The sequence below is a fragment of the Gopherus flavomarginatus genome, chromosome 10, assembly GCF_025201925.1.
Source record: "Gopherus flavomarginatus isolate rGopFla2 chromosome 10, rGopFla2.mat.asm, whole genome shotgun sequence".
Taxonomy (NCBI): domain Eukaryota; kingdom Metazoa; phylum Chordata; order Testudines; family Testudinidae; genus Gopherus; species Gopherus flavomarginatus.
In genome coordinates, this window is record NC_066626.1 from 63,308,945 (window position 1) to 63,332,542 (window position 23,598).

The 23,598-nt window shown below is 41.2% G+C and overlaps 1 protein-coding gene and 1 pseudogene across 3 annotated transcripts in view; one reads left to right on the forward strand and one right to left on the reverse strand.

The window, feature by feature from the left end:
• The window catches only part of THSD7B (thrombospondin type 1 domain containing 7B), a 539,966-nt gene extending 517,550 nt beyond the window's left edge, over nt 1-22,416 (reverse strand). For all 3 annotated transcript variants that reach the window (XM_050969171.1, XM_050969170.1, XM_050969169.1), the window contains exon 1: nt 22,307-22,416. The gene's annotated coding sequence lies outside the window, so the exon portion shown is untranslated. The remainder of the gene's footprint in view (nt 1-22,306) is intronic.
• LOC127030552 (uncharacterized) lies at nt 7,044-7,149 on the forward strand (annotated as a pseudogene).
• Nucleotides 22,417-23,598: the final 1,182 nt, after the last annotated feature.

Here is a 23,598-nt window from a genome sequence, read left to right on the forward strand (position 1 = left end):
GCAGGAGGCGGGGAGCTGTCTGGCACAGGACTCAATGGCCCTTGTGGGACCGGAATCGACGGTGCCGTCCCAGGTGGAGCAGCTATCTGTGGTGCCGCAGCGGAAGTCGGTGCCCAGCGAATCGTCTTCCATGAGTGGTCCTTCTGGGAGGCTGAAGTTGTATCAGCATGTCGTTTCCCAGTAGGGGAAAGGGAGCGGTGCCGAGGAGTCGCTGCCGGTAAGGGTCGGTGCCGAGAGTCCTTCTCGGTACTGGGGCAATCCGGTGCCGAAGGCGCGCTCCTTATCGAGGCAGTCTGTTGGGCACTCGGTACCGATGTTGCAGGAGTAAGTGCCGACTCCATGAGGAGCTGCTTCAGTTGAAAGTCCCACTCCTTCTTCGTCCTCAGTTTAAAGGACTTGCAAATGCGGCACTTGTCAACAAGGTGGGATTCCCCTAGGCAGTTGAGGCAGGAGTCGTGGAGATCCCCTATTGGCATTGGCTTCTGGCACGCCGAGCAGTGTTTGAATCCCAGTGCCTTGGGCATGGGCCCGCACCGGGGTGGAGGAAAGGGGCTAATCCCTGATCCCCCTTTCAACTATGTACACTAACTATAAAACTAAGTACTAATACTAAGTATAACACAAAAACTCGAACTATATACACAGTGAGGAGTAGAGAACTATGAGTAGCTAGGGATGTGGAGGTCAGCAAAGCCGCACGCCACAGTTCCAACGACCGACACGGGCGGTAAGAAGGAACTGAGGGGCGGTTGGGCATATATAGGGGTATATATTCGGCACCATAGCGGTGCCACTCCAGGGAGTGCCCAGTCGGCCCACCGAGTGTTGCTAGGGTAAAAATCTTCCAACAAATGTGCACACGGCGCGAGCACACCTAATTGGAATTGATATGAGCAAGCACTCGAAGAAGAATGTGTGTACAGAGCATGCACACTCCCACCTGAATCCCATGAGAGTCAAAGGCACTTGTTACCTTGCAGGAACCAGCCCTTACTCAGCGATGTTCTAACATGATCCAAAGCAGTAGACTTGGAACAGCCCCATGGAAGCTGCATAGTCTCATACAAACGTAGAGCTGGAAGGGACTTTAAGAGGTCATCTAGTCCATTCCCCATGCTCAGGCAAGGTTAATCCTATAAAACCAAGATTCTGAGAGGGCTGTCTTGGGTCCTCCACACAGGCAAAAATGAATTTAAGGCATGATCCAGAAGAGTGCTAAATACCTCCTGTGATATGTTGAGTGTCCTCAAATCCCGCTTGAGCCTGGGACGTTTTTTAAAAAAATTTAGCATCGAGCAGAATCAGAGCCTTAGAAGGGCTGTTTGATTTTCTGTAGAAAATGCAAACAATGTTCAAATATGCCTTTGATAAACTTTCAGAATGACTATTCTAGTCAGTTTGTAGCTGCCATTCTGGAAATAATGGCATGATGGGATATTAATTCCTTGATTTAAGATTTGGCTAAAATGTACACCTTCCACACTTTTAAAGTGACATTTTATTATACTTGAATTTCATATCTTTTCAAAAGGCTTCAAGAGGCCTGATTTTTAGAGGCTCTGAGCACATGCAGGTTCCACTGAAGTGCCAGGTGGTCAAGACTTCTAAAAATTTGGCCTTCTGGGGTCTCGGGCTGGGCACACCAAATGAAGACACCCACAATTAGTGAACTCTCAAAATTTTAAGCCCAAGTGATTTGCCCAAGGCCACACAGCACGTCAGTAGCAGACCTGGGCATAGAATTCATGAATGTCTAGCCCTGTGCTCAATCCACTTCAACTACATTAACTAATTTTAACAAGGAAAGAGTGCCTTAGAATGCCGAGCAATCAAACCCATTAGTCACTGCGAAGGTAATGATGTATAATGTGCTAAAGCTTACCTAAATTGACACTCCAGAATAGAACATCGGGACAAAGAATCTGAAGATTAAGCTGTGTTTCAGTGGAAGCAATCTACAGATACTTTCCATACACAAGCATATATTTTTTGAAGCTGAGGCTGTGATTTAATGAACTACTCAAGAAGAAATACCATCAAAATCAGCAGTATAGCTGGAAATACCAAGTCTTCATGCTTTTTTCATTTTTGCAAGGTTCTTGCAAAATGTTGGCTCTGAGGGCTTGTATTACTGTATTGTTAGGGAAAAAGAAGAGATCTGTAATGAAATTTAATTTCTGATGTTTCTCTTTAGGGTGGGAGCTTTTTACTCAAGCCAAAAAGCATGACAAAGAGAATGCCAGACTGACAGCATTGGGAGGGCAGATCTTGCATATTTCTACCAATTACAATTTAAATTGATAATCTATGAATCCAGCCATCTGCATCAATAACAATTTTCCAGTCAGCACAGATGTGCCATTTCCCCTCTGTAACACGTCTCTCTGTAGCTTTTTCCAAGCTTGTCCCTACACACAGAATGCCTACTTCCTTAAGCAGTACAAAAAGCCACTACCTTTCCCTCACTCGGATCCCTCCTGAAGTCTCACTTCTATTATGACATCTATCAATACCCGTAACAGCATGGGGAAGGGGGAACTGGGATTGTCCATATACTACTTTACCACACACACACACACAAAGTGTCACTGAAACTTTGTATAAATCAGGCAACGGCCCAACACCACCCAAGCACTTTATCTGCACATTCAATACCCCCCTCCTTTCCTCTGTCTTCTAGATGAGGGCTACGTATGAGCTGCAGGTGTAATTTCCAGCCTGAGGACAGGTATATATGCTAGCTTTGATCTAGCTAGTATGGTAAAAATAGAAGCATAGCCACAACACCAGCAGGACAGGCTAACCACCCAAGTATAGATGGCTCCATACAGGATTGTACTTGGGGCGGCAGCTATCTTATCCTGCTGCTCATGCGGTCATGGCTACTCTATCAAAGCCAGTGCACATACATATACCCAAGCTGGAATTTCCCATTTAAAGTATACATGTACCCTTAGTGGAATTGGTCTTTTTTATACTGCAAGCTCCTCCAGATAGGGTCCCTGCCTTCTTTTAAACTCATGCAGCATGTAGCACAGTGTGGATGCTATTGGAAACAATAGATATTCAACATTTTACCTTACAGGGAAAGTTGGTCAGAAATTAGATTTCATTCTGTGACACTGGGCTTGCATCCTTCCATGAGTAAAATGATTTAACTCTTTCAGCAAGGTGGTTGCTATCTTTTTCACCCGAAGTGTAGCACTTTGCCTTATTTTTAATAGGGTAAGCGTATTGTAAGAAATAAGAAGGTTTCTGGGCTGCATTTCTCTCATGCAGGACTAACACCACTCTCCCACATAAGCAGGGTAATGACGTGAGCCCTGTGCACATCCGAATTCTTAACAGTTTACTTCTTTAAAATTAAAATTCTTAATTTTTTGAAGGTGATGTTAGTTCAGTGTCCACTAGAGTTCTACATGTGAAATAACAGGTGTAACATAAAAATCAATGCACACACACTGATTAGTCCCTAAACCTCTACCAAGAGGTATTTTTAGTAGGTGTAAGCTTATTTGGGGTTTTAGTGACTATTGTAATAAACATACACCACTTCAACTGAAATCTATTTTCTTTCTTCCAACTGATTCCTTCCCCCTTCCCTCCCCCTTGCACTCTCATACAGACTGATAAGTGACTGCTGAAGGCATTTTGATTTTTTTTTAGTCTGTTTCATTAAATGCTTTTTTATTTTAAGGCCAATTATTTGTATCTGACAAATAGCTATAAGAACAAGAGGCTTGTCAAATCTGGGGGCTTCATAGCTGTGGCAGTATTTCTTGAAATAAAAATTAGGTTCACAAACTGCATGAACCTACTTTAGCACTCATTGTTCAACTCATGAGTATTTCATTTATTAAACACCCCTTTCTTACTCCAGTGTGTACAGAACTGCAACTCTGCTCCCTGAAAGCTCAGATAATCTAACTCTAATATAGAACAGAAAAGTTGGCTAAGTAGAAATGCCTCTGAAAGATCAGAAATATTCAATCCAGGTGAGTGATAAGTGGAAAAATTAGCTGTTGTCATCTATTTAACATAACTCTTAGGTAATGATTTATAACAACTTGACAGACTGCTTGCTAATTCAAAATATGCTACACAGATTTAAACAATAAAAGGAATTGCAAATGTTTAAATCTCTCAAGCTTTCAGCCAAGACAAACTCTTCAGCTAGAGTAGATTTCCATTTGCTAAAATAATTTAGGAAATAATGTTTTCCTCTTGAGCACATACATTTGTCCTGGGGAGGGCGTAGGAAGGGGTGGGGGAAGCTGAGCCAAACCAAACTTTTTCAAGTTTGTGGAGTGTGAATACATCATATGGCAATTAATATGCAAGACCACAGAATGAGATGTATTACCTCATGATGCAACACCACATCTCAAATAACTAGTTCAAGCAGCGCAGCTGAAAAGGACATGAAGTATGTGTAATAATAGAGACTTGGACCATTTGCTCTGAATTCTTTCTGCAGACAGAAGTGTGATGAATGGTCACACAAAACCAAAGTACATTGCTATGACATTTGAGAGAGAAACAGATATGAAGGTAACATCACAAGTGCACTTGAACAAGAAAAAAGAAGAGGAAAGTCTAATAACATTTAATTCTAGTGGAAAAAAGCAAGGACTCAAGACATTCAGGATCACTCCTGAACAGTAAATAAGAGCCAAATCTTCCCCTCCATGGGCAAAAAGAATACTAGAAGACCAGAAACTGTGAGTTTCAGCTGATTTTGTTGGCAATAGGTAGGGTCAGAGTCATGGGATAACCTATTCCAAATGCTCACTCAGAGTGAGGGTTTCTGTATAATATAATGCTGACAGACTCAATTCTTTTATTTTTCAGAGGGAAGGAGGCCCAACAGACATATATACATCTCCACACAGCCATTACTTGAGAATCTACAGAGCTGAAAACCTGGGGAGGGGCTTCCTCTGGTTCCAAGGGCAAGGAGATGAAGCTATTGTCATACATCTCCCCTCTTTCATATGTATGTACTGGTTATAGCTGGTAATCAGGGTTGGACATGCCCACAGGTGTAGAGGGAACTCATCCAGAAGGCCCTGACCCCCCAAAGCCTGACCCACAGATTTCAAATATAGCTCTGGAATATTTTACTGCTTCTCCACTGAAGAACTTTTAAAAAAGTCTTTTTAATCTAATCTAATTTTAAGAGACAACAATGAGATGCTACTTGACATTCCATCAGACATCCAGGAGTCAGATGGCCTCTAAACATTCCACCCCTAAAACATCCACCACCACAATCGTTCGGGCCTAATTTTTCCATAGTTTAGCCCCAAATGATTTTAAGCACTCTGGCTCCACCCCAAACCATAGTCCATGAGAAGCGGGGGGGGGGGAGTCCTCCCTACTGCCTTTTTCCTGGAAGCCCTTGTCACCCCACCCTGAAGCTGCTTGTGCCTGTGCAGTCTCCAGCCCCCTCTACATGCTCGCAGATACTGGATGCCTGGGATTTAAATCCGTAATAGGATTTTTAGTCTCATTTTCCAAAGGAGGGGGTTGGAGGAAGAGAAGAGTGGAGAATCCTCAAAGTCTAGCAGAGATATGAATACAAGTTTCAGCATCTAGCACAATGGGGCCCCAGTCTGGGTGGCCTCTAAGTTCTACTATAAGACAAATGTTAAATTATAAATCCACAAATGAATTAGGATCACCTGTAAGATTTCAGATCTTCATTCCCAAGAGACATCATCCTGGAGATTTCCTGGTTCTCTCACATTACAGCATTACTAGCAGTAGTGTAGGAAATGTTAAGCTCTGCATAGCAGCACTAAGAATACTTTCAGAACATTAAAAAGAGACCAAATATCCCTATGCAAACACAGCTACATATTTTGGACAAAATTCTCCTCTCAGAGCCACATGGCAGATCTTGACTCTGCTCACCATTCAAATGCACAACTCCCAAAGTTTCTTTTGAAACAAATGCTAGAAATAAAACAGACTAAAATTAAAACAAGGAACAAGAAAAACCTAGAAGCAAAAATGTAAAAAAAAAAAAAAAAAAAAAAAAAAGCACTGTATGCTGGCCATGTTATTACCTCCTCAGGCTTGGCAATATTGATTGCTACAACACACCCCATATGCAAGGGCATGCAGAATTCAATCCACCTACAAAATCTTTCCACAGCCCTCCCCGGCTCCCTCATTGCTAAATACCACCATGAGTACCTGGCTTTTATATCAGACCAGATAGGAAGTTCAGAGCCTGCTCCCTTACATTATGCTATTCCTTAAACAAGTTAGCCTTTATCAGTAGATCCACATTTGTTTGGGTGGGAAAGTTGTTTTAGTTTAAGTGAACAATTAAGTTCTCCCAACTCTACATGGAATCTGCACTGCTTTCCTGGTGATACTGCAATGCAAGCAGAGCCAATAACCAGGTCAATGATAACAACTCACCAAGTAGAAAGAACATGCTTGAGTCTGGGTAAGCTGCTCCATGCTAAAACCTATCATCCGTAAAAGCACCTTTTTGATTACTTTTGTTTTGCCCTAGAGAATACCTTAATGTTTTATTGGTAATATAATTTCTGGATAGCAATGTTGTCTTGCCTATAAAAGCAGAAGAAAAGAAAGGAAATAAGGTGAAAGATTAGAAAAACAGCATTGTTGTTATTAAGCCTTTAAATTATAGGCTTAATTTCAACTAAACATTTGGTGTCTTTTGTACTGTTTATAGTAACCTGATTTTTTTTTCCTAAAAAGAAAAGCTCATTATTGCAACACAGTGTCAAACACCAGCATGGTTAACTACATCTGTGATGACTATGCTTCAGCTACAAGTAATCTGTTAAACAGCACATCCCCAGCTGGGGACCCTAATTAGGGTGCAAACTGCCATTCAATCCCCTTGACAGATTGATGAAGGAGACCTCTCACAAGGTGATACAGAAGGCAGCATAGATACCATTAATCATTTATCTGTTGATAAGAATACAAAAAATTCTACCATTTAGCGTTCTGTACTCGAAAGTACCTTGAGAAAACTAATGCCTAGAACACTAATCAAGTATAATTCTCTTCATATTGCATAAATCTTTCGCCTTTTACTAAAGATTTCTGTGGAGAGGAACATTGAAGAAGGCAGACTTTAGTCCTTAAGTTTTAAGCTAAACTGAAATCTAAAAAGACATGCTCAGACTTTAAAGAAATTTGACATTTATGCTTCTATTACTTTTTTTTGAAAGTAGAAGAAAAAAACCAGACCGGTCATGGAGTTTTGTTACAAGGGTAATAAAAGTAGTCAGGCACCTAAACCCAGATTTAGCCACAGAAATGTCAGGTTTAGGTGCATAAATCCCAATTTTAGGCTCCACTGAAATCTACAAAACTCCCACCAAACCCTGAAGATGCTTCAACTCATTTGTCACCTAAGTTTGAAAGGTAAAAGTTCCCTTAGCACCTCAGGGCATGCACAGTGCTGCCTCACTCCAGCTGTCTGGAAGCCTATGTACCCTAGAGTGATCCATGGATCAGAGGAAGGCAGGCAGACAAATACCTATTCCACATGCAAGCCAAATTAGTAGATGTGCTCACAGGGGACCTACATGATCAGATCCCATTCAAACTCTGAATGGAGGAGGAGGTAGTACTGCTGCTACTGCTACCCCTTGTAACTTTTAGCCCAATGATTAGCACACTTGCCCAGGCTGTGGGAGACCCAGGTTCAATTCCCACTGGTGTTGGGTGGGGAGGAAATTTGAACAGAGGTCTCCCACCTGTCAGGAAATTGCTCTTACCCATGAACTATGAGATACTGTGCTATAAGGTCCTTTCACTCTCTCCTGATGAAGCTGTTCCACTGTAGATTAAATAATGAAAGAGCAATTGGAAAAGGAGGACTAGACAGTGGGTCTCCCACCTCCCTTGTAAATGCCCTAACCACTGGACTACAGAGTCATCTTGCCTCTGGCCCAATGACTAAGGTCAATGTTATCCACAGTGGACAGCCATTGGGCCAGAGAGAATGAGAATAACTCTTCTGAGAAGCAGGAGACCCTTATTCAAATCCTTTCTCTCCCTGCAGCAGAAAGGAGAATTAGACCTAGGTCTCTTACATCCCAGGTTAATGCTCTAACCCCTGGGCTGAGTTATAATGTGGGCCCTCTTTCACCTTCTTCTCATCTGGTGGCAGCCATTTTGTGTGGCGTGAGGCAGGCACCTAACTCACTCCCACGAGAAACTACTTTGGTGCCTATGCCACTTGACTCATTCCTGTTCATAGATTGCTAAACCAGATAAGCACGTCCCTTCAGCCCAATTTGGAACACAAGCCTATATACTTTGCCTGTCTCTGTATCAGTCCCCACCCACTATAACTGAATGGGCAGCTGAGCCCATTGAAAATTTAATTTAAAACGTAAATGCTCATGTTTTCTACAATATATAACTGTAGATTTATTTAAAATACAAAAATCCATATAAAAATCTATACCAAGAACATTAAGTATTGAATAGCTGTATTACACAAAGTCCTGTCTGCCCTAAACATAGAGGCCTTGAGCTAGCCGAACAAGCATATGCTTAACTTTAAAAATCACACAAAATAGTTCCATTGGCTTCAATATGACTGCTCCCATAAGTTGTATGCATGCTTAAGTGCTTTGCTGGATTAGAGCTTGAATGAAGCAGTGGCCAGTGGAAGGGCAGTGTATGATCGTATAATTAAAGATACTATTGTAGTGCATAGATACAGAGGGGCAGAAATAAGATTGCATGAGCTGCCTTAATTTTGGCATTTCCTGACTTTGAAGTGCTTTTCTTTGCATATATGTTTTCATCTTCCTCATTTAGTGTGTAACTCCATGCCTCATACCATTCAAACCTCGCAACAAGGCACTCCAAACCTCAGCCATATTTGCCACACAAGCCTGTCTCACTCACATCTAACCATCACGCGGATTGAGCAGGGATCTTGTGGCAAGGGAGAACAGTATGCCATGTAATTAAGACATATGTGCACAGGCCAGAGCCAAGATTAACTGGGCAACCTCAACTCAGGTGTTTTCTGACCTGACTGCTTTGCGCACTTAGCATTCTCTTCATGTAATTTTGTTATGGAATTTCCTAAGATTCTTTTGTTGTTTTTATTTATTTATTTTACAAAAATGGAAAAACTAAAGAAATTCTGTCATATGCAATTATTTGCCAGGCAGAAATAGAAGACATTGTCCTGTACACATAGTATGTAATGAGGCAGGAACCTATTCTATACACAGCATTATATATCATACAGAATGATACAGGGCTCTTTTACAAACCTGTCTTGTTCCATTCACACTCTCCTAAAATCATATTCCACAATCAACTACACATTACAAATAAAAATTGTCCATGTAAGAGGAATCCCCATAGTACATTCAGAGAGATTTCCATCATCTTACCTAAGCATTACCAGTGGAACTATTGTAAATCATTAATTTAATAAAAAGATGCACATATTGGAGTTTATTTTTCTGAACAGTTATAGCTCAGCCAAATCAAAATTATTTTCACCAGACCAATGAAAGGAAAATCTGAAACTTGAGAGCCAAATTTCACATTTCTGCCATGTGCTATCAAGGAACTAAAGCAATTTAAAAAGAGTGTCAGTAAATATACTTGATTGCAGAAGTGCGTATTTTCTCCACTCACTTCACTACCACAGTAGACCAACTCATTTTTTGCTTAAATTTAAAAAAAGAAAAATAATGTCTCCTGGCATGAGAAAAGGTAAAAGTTTGGCAAAGTTATAAACATTCACAAATTGCCTTTAGAATGAAAACTCTCGGGCAACCTTAACTATGGGAGTTAGTACAACTCAGCTTAAGTCTATAAGCAAAAGGGCACTAAAGCAAAGTACCTTTACTTTATAGGGTCCTACTATCTGCATGGGCGGCGCGTGAACCACCAGCTGAGAAGAGGTTGAATTCCTTGCTAGCTGGCCCCCACCACAACCTATTGCCCCCATCCCCAGAGCACCAGAAGGGAGGGCGGTGCGGCCCCAGCCTGAGCGCCAGGAGGGTGGCGTGGCCCCAGCGCCAGCCCTAGCCCAAGCCCAAGCCCTAGCCAAGGCCACGATGCACAGGGGAAATGGCAGGAGGGGGTCTGGCAGTGAAGCATGGGAGGGGCCATGCCTGGCTGTTTGAGGAGGCACAGCCTCCTCCACCCTATGATACCAGCCACCCATGACTATCTGCTAAACATTCCAGGCCAGTTCTGCAACCATTGCTTATTCACTTACTCATGCAAACAGCCCCACTGACTACCTTGTGTGAGCAAGGATCGCAGAGTCAGGTTTACAGTAATTATATGGAACTATAGTTTTATATATGTAGTTCTAAAAAAATTCTAATTTCTTACAGTATTAGCCCCATTAATGCCACCATCCACTTAAATGACACGTTCCACTGGGGACGGCACATGTATCATTAGCTCTATAAGCATGTGTATTTTTTCATCTCTCAGGATAATCTAAAGTAACAGGAACTCAACAGCAAAGTAGAAACTAGTATCAGAGGGGTAGTCGTGTTAGTCTGGATCTGTAAAAAGCAACAAAGAGTCCTGTGGCACCTTAAAGATTAACAGATGTATTGGAGCATAAGCTTTCGTGGGTGAATACCCACTTCATCAGACTAGTTACTCCTTGCAAGGTGACATCAACAGTCCTTCCAGTCCTAAATCTCCCCAACTCCATCCTCCCCAAGTTCTTAAGGGCCAGGCACTCAAACCATTCCCCTCTGGTTTGTCAGCCCCACATGTGTGAAATCAGCCCTCCAGTTATGAGCTCACTTTGGCGCGCACACACTCCATGTAGTTTGCACACCAGAGACCTGCTTGGGATAAAAATAAATCAAAAGTTTGTTTACTAGAAAAACCACATATTCAAAAATGAAATAATAAGGGAAAGCAAACATATACAAGTTACACAGAAAGCAAACAAAGACACAACCTCAGGCTTTACACTTCCATATCAGATAAAATCCTTTGTCTAATACAAGTTACTTTTTGCCTTTGAATAGTTTTCCTGCATTCGCAGACATCTTCCTGACTAGAAGCTGCCCCTCGGCTTCTGGATGAAAACCTGAGTTGCAAGCCTCCTTTCAAAAAAGACTTTTTCCTTTCCCTCTGCCCTTTCCTGGCATGTAACTCATGGTTATTCAGAGTGGGGGAAATTCCCTCTTGACTTGAAAGCCAGGATGTCTCAATCTTCCCATTAAATCTAATGGCCATCATTGCCTTTTACTGGGCCAGACTATGGATGGTTACTCGGAGGGTATGTCTACATCTACAATTTTGCAGCGCTGGTTGTTACAGCTGTATTAGTACAGCTGTATAGGGCCAGCGCTGCAGAGTGGCCACACTTACAGCAACCAGCGCTGCAAGTGGTGTTAGATGTGGCCACACTGCAGCGCTGTTGGGCGGCTTCAAGGGGGGTTCGGGGAACGCGAGAGCAAACCGGGGAAGGAGACCAGCTTCCCCGCGGTTTGCTCTCGCGTTCCCCGAACCCCCCTGCAAACCGCAGGGAAGGAGACCTGCTTGCACGGGGGTTCGGGGAACGCGAGAGCAAACCGGGGAAGGAGACCTGCTTGATTACCAGAGGCTTCCTCAGGTATGCTGGGATACCTGCTTATTCCACGGAGGTCAAGAAAAGCGCTGGTAAGTGTCTACACTTGATTACCAGCGCTGGATCACCAGCGCTGGATCCTCTACACCCGAGACAAAACGGGAGTACCGCCAGCGCTGCAAACACGGAGTTGCAGCGCTGGTGATGCCCTGCAGATGTGTACACCTCCTAAGTTGCAGCGCTGTAACCCCCTCACCAGCGCTGCAACTTTGTGATGTAGACAAGCCCGGAGCTGGTTTTCTGTAAACACCTGGCTAGGCAGGGGCCCCTTCTTGCTAGGAAGTTCTTAGTTGAAGTTGTATTACAGATTATGAACACAATTTTCTATATGCATAAATATATAAATTCATAACCACAGTTGGTATACATATATAATAATGACCATCAAGTTCAGAATATTACAAGCTTTCACAAAAGATCTTACTAATATATTTTTATAGTACAACAACACAGCATGCAATCAGCTTATTCATCTGCTCATTTTGGGGGGTTAAACCTTCTGTTCTCCCCTTGGGTGTCTGGACTGATTGTCACAGATGGGTTCTAATATAGGGTAATATGATTAAAATTGAATGCTTCTTGGGGGAAAATAATGTGTTCTTCAGATACTATTTAAAATGCAGAGGGAGGGCCCAGGGCAGTGGCTGGTGTGTGAACATGCAAGATCCAAACCCTAGAAAATATCACAGCAAAAGCATGATAATCCACCATTTGATAAAGGAGGTGCTCTTGGGCACAGCCATAGTACTTAAGGTACCTGATTCACAAAACAAAGCAAGTGATTAACATGCTCACCTTGTTCAGGGTAGAAAGTAATGGACAATTTGGCAAGTGAAGCATTTCAGATACGGCTGTTAGGTCAATTTTTCTGTTATTGTTTACTGGTCATTAATATTACTTTCTCTGTTACACTTAGTTGAATCCTTTTGTGTTTTGATCCTTTCTTCCTTTAGAGGGAAGAAGAATTAAAGTCGTTATTGAAAGTTTTTGACCTTAAGCTATTGGTCCCAGCAGGATTATTCTGATTTTACTTTGCAAGTGTAACAGAAAACAGCAGGTATGCAAATCCCCATGAAGACAGATCCGTATTAATTCTAACCATGAATATGTAGTCATCTCTTTCGTTGGAAAATTAGTTGTATCTTCATTTTCAAATCTTGATTTGCAAAACCCTGCCTCAAATTCATCTCTGCAGGGCTTGACTCAACATCCACCCCTTTTGAAACACAGTCAATCTTACTGAACAATTCCATTTAGCTGCACCAGCAACTAAAACAATTCTGGCAAATACCTTCCAAAGCACTTTTAGCAGCTTTATAAATAGGGTCTTACATCCCTTACTGCACTCCCTCATCCTCCTTTACAGAGAAAGATTATTACTGTCATTATTAGTGAGACAATAGGGCTAAGAAGTTCACCTTGGTTATGCCCAAAAGAATTTTAGATGCACAGCCACAGCTTACCTAAACCTCTTGAGCTCTCCTGTATTTCTACCACCTGCCTTCCCTCTACCAGTTCCCCTGCCTTCCTACATCACAGAATTGACACTCTCTAGACACTAACCTATTACAAGTTTATTCGTTCTAATTTAAATTTTTTTAAATGTCTATCTTGGAGTTTGAGGCAGTTTTAATTAAACAAAATGCACATCATCATCTTCAGATAGACTCCCAAATACAAGTATCTTCCTTTTGATTTTTGAATATAAAAATGAAAGCAATTAATATTCCGACTTCTAGAGGTGCCAGATATCCCAACAAACTCACTCATCGGCTTAACCACATTGATCAGATCCCCCACCTCCCTCCCAAACAATAAACAAACCCCATCACCTCAGCCCATCAATCTCCTTTCACCCTCAACATCTGAAACAAAAAGGATGACCTTTGCAGCGTGCCTGGAAGCTTAACAAATTCAGGCTGTTTTGTATTCAGGGGGAAAGAAAGTTCCAGAATTGAGAATCTTTCAAGAACATCACCCTGGTGGAAAGCTATTCCAATCTCTGCTGGAGTAGTGTCAGTTGGGGAAGGGGCCATCAGGTTGACCATGGATGTATTTACAGGATCCTCTCTAGTTTGTTTTTAGTTCTTGTTTTGTTTTTCCACATTTCTTGCCAAAATTAGATCTGATGTAAGCAGATGCATCAGAAAGATTTGGCCTGATGTATTTAGCACATTAATGATATAGTGCATAAAACTAGCTGTGTTTTGTTTGTTTCTTATACTTTCTGTTGGGCCATTTCTCTCTCCGTCTTGTTTGTTTGCTCTTTAAAGTTTCTCTTCATCTTCTTTCTAGCTTTGACTCACGTCATGATCTGAGTGGCATAAACTGCTCTTCTCCATCTCCCCTCATCAATCTTTTTCTCTCTGTTGCAGATCACTAAAACCGGAGCTGCATCATGTCTTTTTTCATTCCTTTTCTTCCATCTTTGTCATTCCATGGTTTCAATCCAGTGATCTTTCTGAACACATTTACAGTCCCAGTTTTTTGCTATCAGCTTCCTTGTTTGCCTACTCTCTTTCCTATGTTTTCATTCACCAGAACTCTTTCTTGTCACATCTCATCTTAGTTCTGAGTTACCACCACCTTTCCATTTCTCACTCATGCATCTCTCTCTTTTTATTCACATACAAAATGTTCATCGTCTTTCTACACCTCCCTTAGCATAAGTAATTTTCTGCTATTTTAAAAACATAAGCTGTTTTCTTTTCTATGAACCAAACATTTATCTTGCTGCTACCTGTAGACATTTTAAAGCCTCTCTACATTTGTTTATTCTTCAGACAGATTAGACCATGGAGCAACCATTGTCCAATTACACTTTTTCGCTTGATCATTTCAGTACACTGTCCAAACACTTAGGGCTCAATTTGGATCTGAAAGTCCAAATTACTTAGTACCAAAAAGTCAAATAATTTAAGTATTCAAAGAGCCTGCAGTAATTTGTGCACTAAACCTTTTCTCCAAGCAGATACAATTAAACATACCTGTGCTTAGGATAGTGACATTGAGACACAGTTTGACCAAAAACTGAGAAGTTTTAATGCAAGTTTTATCTGATTCTGTTTGAAAATAACATATCGGGAGTGTAAGTGCATTATACTTAGAAAAGTAACACAGACAAGGTTAAGGAAGCAGGAAAAAACATCATTGAACCAACAATGTCTTAACACAAGCTACTCTTTCACATATACATACAAAAAATAATACATGAATAGTGTTTGCAAACTCCTCCCTCAGATCCATAGGGCCACGTGACTGCAGGTTGTATAACATGTCTGAATTTGCCCAATAAAGTAACTTGGGCTGATAATAAAGTTTAAACTAAATTCAGATATTTATCATTCTGGGAAGTTGCATTTATTCCTCTACTCAGTTCCCAAAGATTTAACCCTAGAAGTTCTGCTTCTTGAATGCCTCTGAGTAGACTTGTCTGTGTTAGTCCAGAAAATATAGAGTATATGGCACATAGACGCCTGGATACATTTATTCTCCAAGAAAATATAAATCAGGTATGTTGAAATTCAGAACTGCTTAGAAATTGGGTTTTGGTTTCATAAGAACATAAAATGGTCTCAAACTGGGTCAGACCAATGGTCTTCCGGCAGTAGGCAGTGCCACGTGCTTCAAACGGAATGAAAAGGCAATCATCATGTGATCCATCCTTGTCATCCTGTCCCAGCATCTGTCAGTCAGAAGCTTACAGACACCCAGAGCATGGGGTTACATCCCTGACCATCTTCTCTAGGAGACATTGATGGACCTTCCTCCATGAATATACCTAATTCTTTTTTTAATCCAGTTATAGTTTTGGCCTTCACAACATTCCCTGGCAATGAGGTCCACTATGCGCTGTGTGAAGTACTTCCTTTTGTTTTGTTTTAAACCTGCTGCCCGTTAATTTCATTTGGTGACCGCTGGTTTCAGCCCATTAGAGAGAGAGAGAGCTTTAATCCCATAAATTAATGACTATTCACCATATCTGATAGACCGACAATCAGCCCATGTTATGGGCAACAGTCATGTTATAAATAATCATTTGAATAGAAATTGAATAGGTAAATAGGTAAGAAATATTCTTTTTTCTGTATCTGTTTCAGCATATTTTATGACATAGCACACAATTGAGTGGCAATTACCAACATAAAAAATGTGTGAGCAAAGAATCTAGGCCTGGGGTTTTGAGGTGTGCCGCAGCCTAGATAGTATGTCAGTCAACCTGCCAGAGTTCCCCCCCAACGCCAAAAAAAATAGGCTATTTATTTTTCACTGAAAGTATGTCATGCACTACAAAATACTGCCACATAAACTGCAAATTGTTGCAGTACATATCCTTTTAGAATTGGTAGATGCACTGGAATTTGTTGCAACAGTGACACAAGATATGATAGGTAGGGATAAGTTATGTTTACAGTTTATACCTGTACTGAACTGCTGGACCTGTTTGGAGCCTGTAGTTGTCACAATATCTTAGAGATCATGTGTTATGCCCAGGCATAGCTGCTGGAACCAGGGGTGCTAACACTGCTGCTGCACCTGGCTTGAAATGGTTTCCATCATATATAGGGTTAACAGCTCGGTTCAATGGCTCTCAGCAACCCAACTATACAAATTGTTCCTGCACTCCTGTGCCCAGGAATTATTTCTCTCACATAATGCAAATCTCAGTTTCTATTATGGTCTCTATTTCTGGTAAAAAGAAAATGGCTAGGAAACCAGTTCTCAGTACCACAGCCAAAACAAAGAACACTAAAGTTATCAGATGCCTAAGCAGAGACCCTAAGTAGTCCTAGATATAGATTAACCACTGGCCGTGTTTTCTGGGACTACATCATGGCTTCTTCTGCCCAACATGATCAGATAAAACAGAAGCATACAGAAGACAGTGTGCTTCCCTGATATGGTACAGAACTACAGCTGTTTGAGTTATTGCCTGCTGTTGAAGAAATATAGATCAGAAATTGCCAAAATTACAGTTAATTTCTACAGATATGTGATTTGATGTTTCTTTATTTTGAAAGGCTGAACTGATCAGAAAACGACCCAGCCCATGAATAAAATCTATGTACTCACTGTTACCATTATGCTGCTGCAACTGATGATGAAAATTGATATCTTACTTGCCTATTAACAAAAAAGAGTTATTCATTCCAAGCTGGAGTGAAAGTAGAATATTGCTACACTGCTTTAGAATCCAGACCCTCTCATCCATTTTAGTATTTCCCAATAGTCACTGTTTTCAGACTATTTCTTTTTTCGGAGTCCTTTTCACATCTTCTATTTAGGTCTCCTTCTATCCATCCCCCTATTACTACAGTTAAATAATTTAAAAAAATTATCTGGAAACTGTTTATCTCTGCATTATCATTTCTCCTTAACTTACCTTCCCCTGCTCTTCTTTTTACATTGTACTTCCTAGTCAAGCCGTATGTGCTTGAGTTTTAATAGCTGTCATGTTCTTTGTACTATAATTATGTTTCTATATGTGCTTACAGCCTCATACTGTCCTATCTCTTTTTCCTCATTTTCAGTACCTTGACCAAGGGCATCTTACATACATATCTGTACACACACAGGAACAGAGGAATTGCCTCAGTGGATCAGGCCAGTGGCCCATCTTGTATAGTATCCTGTCTTTGATACTGACGTATACCAAATGCTTCACCAGATGGGGCAAGAAACCCTACAATAGGAAGTTATGAACAAACCTGCCTGCATAAAAGTTTCTTCCTACCCTCCCCCAATTAGTTTATGCCATGAACATGAAGGTTCCCAGACTCTTGGATTTTTAGTTTAAAAAAAACAAAACCCAGAGACTTACACCCCTTTTTTCTCTCACTATGTCTTTCACACTAGGTGCTTGTTTAGGCCTTTCTACACCTAAAACTTAGGTTGACCTCACTACATCGCTCAGGGCTGTGAAAAATTTCATGCCCTGTGCAATATAATTAGGTCAATGTATCTCCCACTGTAGGCACAGCTAGGTCAACAGAAAAATTCTTCCATTAACCTAGCTACCTCCTCTCAAGGGGGTAGATTTTCCACAGTAATGGAAAAACCCCTTCTGTCACTGTAGTGAGTGTCTATACTACACTAGTAGCATAGATACATTCTTATACTAGAAAGCTTTGCTGCTTTAATTATACTAGGATTGTTAAAGCAGCCACCCATGCAACACATGCACACCCCATCCCATTCCCAAGTGTGAAAGCAATTATACTAGGATAAAAGTGCTTACACTGTTATAGGTTATTTTGCTTCAGGAACCAAAATAAGCTATACCAGTATAACTGTATCCACACTGGGAGCAGGGCTACACTACAAACTTGCATTGGCGCAGCTGCAATACTGTGGTGCTTCTGGTGAAGATGCCCAAAGCTGATGGGAGACAGCTCTCCCATTGGCGTAATAACTCAATTTCTGTGAGAGGTGGTAGCTATGTCAGTGGGAGTGCTCCTGCTGACATAGCACTGTCTACACGGAAGGGGGCAGGGAGTTAAAGTTGATATAACTACATCGCTCACGGCGACCTAGTTATACAAAAATAAGTGTGTGGTATAGACCTGACCTAGGACTTATACTGGTGTAACAATAGCAGTAAAATGTCACATTCCCTAACCATGGTAAAAACTTTTCCAGAAGGGACTAGGCCTAAGTAACTACTAAAATCATTAAAACTCAAACTTTGAGACAAAGTTTGCCAATTTCAAGCAATACAGTATTATAAAAGTCCTGTTTCTTGAACACTTGTCAACAATACATGTGTATACAAACAAGTTAAGAAAGCTTGAAGAAGAAACATCCCATCCCTAAATTCAGACTCCCTCAGCATCAGACAACTTAAAAAGCAGCCGCTACATGTAGAGAGCTTTCCTGAATGTTGTTACTGATCCAGAAGTAATGAAGTAGGACGTAACATGACCCCAGACCACAAATCACCTCTTTCCCCTAGTGCATACATATGGAGCTCAGCAGCTACCATCTGTCTGGTCTTCCATTTACAACCATTTGAAACATGATCACTGAAAGAAGATCATGTTAAACCAAAACATATAGGTTTAACCCTTAAATATGAGGTTTATTGTATTTTAGTTTCTTCAGAGGATTACAAAAAGTTTTTTTTAAATCACATAATAAAATCAGACCAAATTACAGAATATTAATATAGATAGATAAGATAGATATTCCTAGCAGAAACATAGTAAAAAAACAGATCTTTGGTCAGCTTTTGAGGAAAGGCTTTTTAGATAGTCTTTAGTTTACTTGTAAACAATAATCAGATAATCCACATATCATTGAAGTGAATGTCCCAAAACTAGCATTGACTTAGAGAAGGATCAGGTTCCTCCTATTAATATTCACACAAGTTATAATATTAAACACTAGGCTAACTGAAAGCCCACATTAACACTTTTAAAAGATAATATATGGGTATAGAATTCCTCTGCTTTTGAATGTTAAGAACTTTAAATGATCACATAATTACTAAGTGCCCGATCCTGCAAAGACTCGTGCACGTTTAATTAATGCTCTTTGATGGGTCCCATTGAAATGAACGAGACTGCCCACAGTTTATAGGATTAAACTCACAGACAAACATACACACAGATATTTTTGCAGGATCAGGGCCTAATTCTTTTAAGAGCCCCAAACAAAGAGATACTGTTGTATTTAGACTAGTATTGCAAGATTAGGAAGTATAAAATTCCATTCTTTAGGCATGTACCCCACTGGAAAATATTGTCTTTGGTATTTGTTATAGAATGTGAATGCTGTACACCACTTACATGTAACCAATGGAGGCATGATGATGATTAGGGCTTTTGGGTGATAATGAAATGCAAATAATTACTAATAATGTAGCTAAGAGTGTAATTCTTTACCACTATTTAGTACCGTAAATTAGCATTAATTGTACATTTTTATCTCATTTTGAGAAGTTTCTTTCAAGCATCAAAATACCTCTTTATTGCTTATATACTTGTTAAAGTGTATACAAGTCTGAAAGCTCTAATTTTTAAAAGTTCATTGTACTGTATCTATTTATCTCAGAAGCATTATGATTTCTGAAGATCCTCGTAAATGTTATTATAAGGTTACCTTTCCCATCTTTGACTAGGTATTACTTACACCACATTTTAGTGCTTTCAAATGTTAAAAAGTTTGCCCATTATGTTCAAAGTTCTGAAAAGATTTTATTCCCTGAGCGCTTAACTTGTGGAAGCATCAGACACCTGTAAAAGCACAGTGTGTGCAAACTGTAAAAAATATTACCAGACCCCTTTCTCAAATACTTTGATTGAAATTCATGTATATCAGATGCACTGTACTAGCTCTCATGGTTTAAAAATTCCCCTCCACCCCCACTCCTACCCCTCACCACATTCCTTTATCGCTCATAGCAAATATAAAAACATGAATAATTGTCTTCCATCTTCTGCACAGCTTCTTTCACAAACTTCAAAGACAATTTACTCCCCAGAAATATAAAATTAAAAATTTCATATTAAGATAAACAGAAAAATGTGTATTAGAAAAATTAAATATTGAAAATGCTAAGTTTTATATCAATAAAGGTTTAAATCACGTGAGACAACTGAAGACAATGGGCAACAAGTATTCCTTATGGCCATACATCCTTTTAAAACATCCTCCACAAATGGTTACCTCACCATACCAGTGTGGGGAGGGATAGGGAAAAGAAAACCAGTCATCACAGGTTTATTGCTGGTCATCATTCTTTATTGTCTCCAACACAGATAAAGAACAGGTTTCTACATGGTTTGACCTTTGCTGAGTAGTGAGACATGGAGTAAATTGAAATATGAAGATGGCTAAGTCAAAACTGAGAACCCAGTGGTTAGGGAAATAAGGAGCATATAAAAGTCCCCTGTTTCAATCACTAATTGAAGTGTTAATGTAGAAAAAAGACAAAACAGATGCACTGCAATATTAATATTCAGAGTACAACTTGAGAAGTTATGTTTTTATAAGCCATCTAGCACTGGACATAGGAGATGAGGTGCAGGTAAACCAAAAATGACAACCGAGTACAAGCTATGCTACTTTTAAAAGCCTTTAAACAAGTGCTGAGTTTCCAGTGTATCTCCCCTGCCCCATTTTTTTCCACATGCAGGTAAAAATGTTATTATGTTTTGCCCTCATTACTTTCATATTTAATAGCACTTTTGGATCTTTTAAAGACAAGTTTTAAAACAGTTATTATAGCCATATACTAGGGGACACAAAGGGATATCCCTGAAGATTAGCTGCCTTCTAGTTACCCAACAAACCTGTACCATCCTTGACACTCTGCATGAAAGATAAATTTATCATTTTGACATTCAACTACAAAGAAAACCACAAAAAATGGGGACATTTTTTATCATATCCTGTACTATGATTACGTAATACAACATATTCAGGCTATTTAAACATTGCAGAGACTACCTGTATAATTCTGAAAAATACTACTGGAGCTCCTCCAGAGACAGTTTATCGCCTGCAGCACGATAGATGTTATGAACTGCATGATAGTATCCCTCACCTTTCCAATCAAAAGATGCTTTTAGCTTTGGTGATGCAAGAATGGTGTTTACGGTTGAACAGTGACCAGTGCAGCAATAAAGAATTATTTCCAACCATTTTTTCAGAGTGTATTTCAAAAGAAATGAAAAGCAACTGATACTATCCCAAAGCTCTTTGAAGGAAGAAGAAAAAAAAAGTACTGAAGACAGCGCAGAAACTAGACAGTAAAAAAAAATCAGATGCTTTGATTTCACCTATGTAGTTGAATCCCAATTTTACACAGGATCGCAAGGTATCTAAAATGAGGACATTGACTGCAGAGAGTTGTGCTCGGCGACGTAGCTATTTCTTAAACAAAGTAAATACATTTTAATTGCAGATTTAATCTGCCTCGTTTAAACCCTTTTGCAACGTTTGTTTAATGCCACAGAAGCGGCACTTTCACAGCAAGCGTCTCAACTCCAAGTAGTTTACATTAGTAAAACAAGAACGCCAATTAGACTACAGGATCGTACTATAAAACGAGCTTTGCCTAACCAGGAAGTGCATCGACCAGGTTACAGTCTAGCAGATTACAGAACCCAGCGAATTTCTTCCTTGTCTTAATACATGCACAGACTTTGGGGCAATCGCAATGCAGATTAACAACCACACTGAGAGGGAAATTAACTCTCTCGTCTTTTAACAGGTTGAAGCGCTCATTCCGTCTCAAGTTTACAGTGCGGAACAGGGTTTGTTGGGCTCCAAAGGTTTCCATAACAATCTGAGACCATGGTTAGGCTGAAATAAGATCAGAGTTTGTTGAGGTTTTTTTCATAAAATAACCAGCTTGGGGAGGGGGGGAGATAGAAGAAAAGTCAGTTGTGTGAGGGATTCAACCCTTCTGCGAGCTGCTGCTGCTGCCTAGGTCCCTAAATCCCTGACTCAAGGCGCATCCCAAGCAATGGGCAGTTGAAAACTGCATGCAGACAAGGTTTAAGGTGACCGTTTACACCGGCCTCCCAAATGTGCCTGCTCCCAAATCAGCATCCCCTCAGGATCTGCAAAGTCAGCACGGGGCGGCTGTTTCCCAGAGGAGTGCAGGCTGCAAGCACAGAAGCCCAGGCGGCTGCTGCGCCCTGCTAAGGGACGGGCACTTACCAGCCTTGCCTCAGTCTGCCACGGGGGCTGGGAGCAGCGGCGCGCTTCCCCGAGCGGAGGAAAGATGGTGGTTTAGCAGCGGACCACCCATCCCAGCGTATATGCCTGCAACCGCCCAGAGGGGTTAAGCTCTGGAGGTGGAACAAGCGCTTTCTAACGCCACCTGCTGTACAGCTCTGCAGCGTTATTGGCTGGTAGGTGACTCCCCGAGGCAAGCGGGCGAGCCAGCCCCAGCCCCCTCCTACCTTCCCTCTCCGATCAGCAGAGCAGCTCCTCGCGGCAGCCTGGGCTTGTCCTGGCGGGGGGCGGGAGGCGCCCTTCGCCCAGTTCTCCCAGCTCAGGTGCCTGGTGGAAGCGCTGCACCTGCCGCGCTTTGCGCAGCGGCAGGGGTGAGAAAGTCACTAATATTCCCCACACCATCCCCTGCACAGAGCTGGGGGCCAGAGAGCCCAGGCCCTTTCCCTGCCCGGGGTGGGGGGTAAAGGGCTCAGACCTAACACACACACACATCCCAGCAGAGGCGGGGGAGAATGATGGAACACAGACGGCTCAGATCTCAGAGAGGGCAAAGTTGGAGACAAGAGGGTCTCTCATTTCCACCGGCTGGGTTTCCACTCCCTCCGCTCCTCTACAGCAGTAGCAGCAAGTCTGCCTGGCACCCACCCCTGAAGCACAGGGGGCCCAGTGCAGCATGCACACAGGGAAAGAGCAAGTTGTACCTTTTATCTAGTGGCAGCAACACTTAAGAAATAACTTTGAATTTAGAACAAGTAAAGGCTTCTCTTAGAAGTGGCATAAAAAACAAGGAAACAGAAGTGGGACTAGCGTATAGAAAAGATTTTGGCCAAAGCCAGTTATTTGCACCAAACCACGGAAATGCTGTCAGTAATTTGTAACTAAAAATAAATAAATAAATAAATAAATAAAGCAGCTTTCCACACTCTTTTAGCATATCTGCAAAATAGCCATGTTGGTCAAAATCAAGAGTGAACAATTGTCCCAAAGCATATCTTGTCCCACTGGGATGAGATGGAGTAACATGAACCTTTTCCTGGTTTACCAGTATTGGCTTCATGCTATGTGGCCCAAGATGTTGTCTTTCTCAGTGACTTCCTTCACCTCATGTAGCTAGGTGCTGTCCTGCATCTTTGCCACCTGTGTTAGCCATAATTTCACAGCTCTCACTGGACCTGTCCAACTCGCATAATGCCCAAGGTGATATTTCGGACAAGCTCTGAAATATGCTGATGGCATAGCTCAAACAAGCAATCCCCTACTTCACATGTTACACC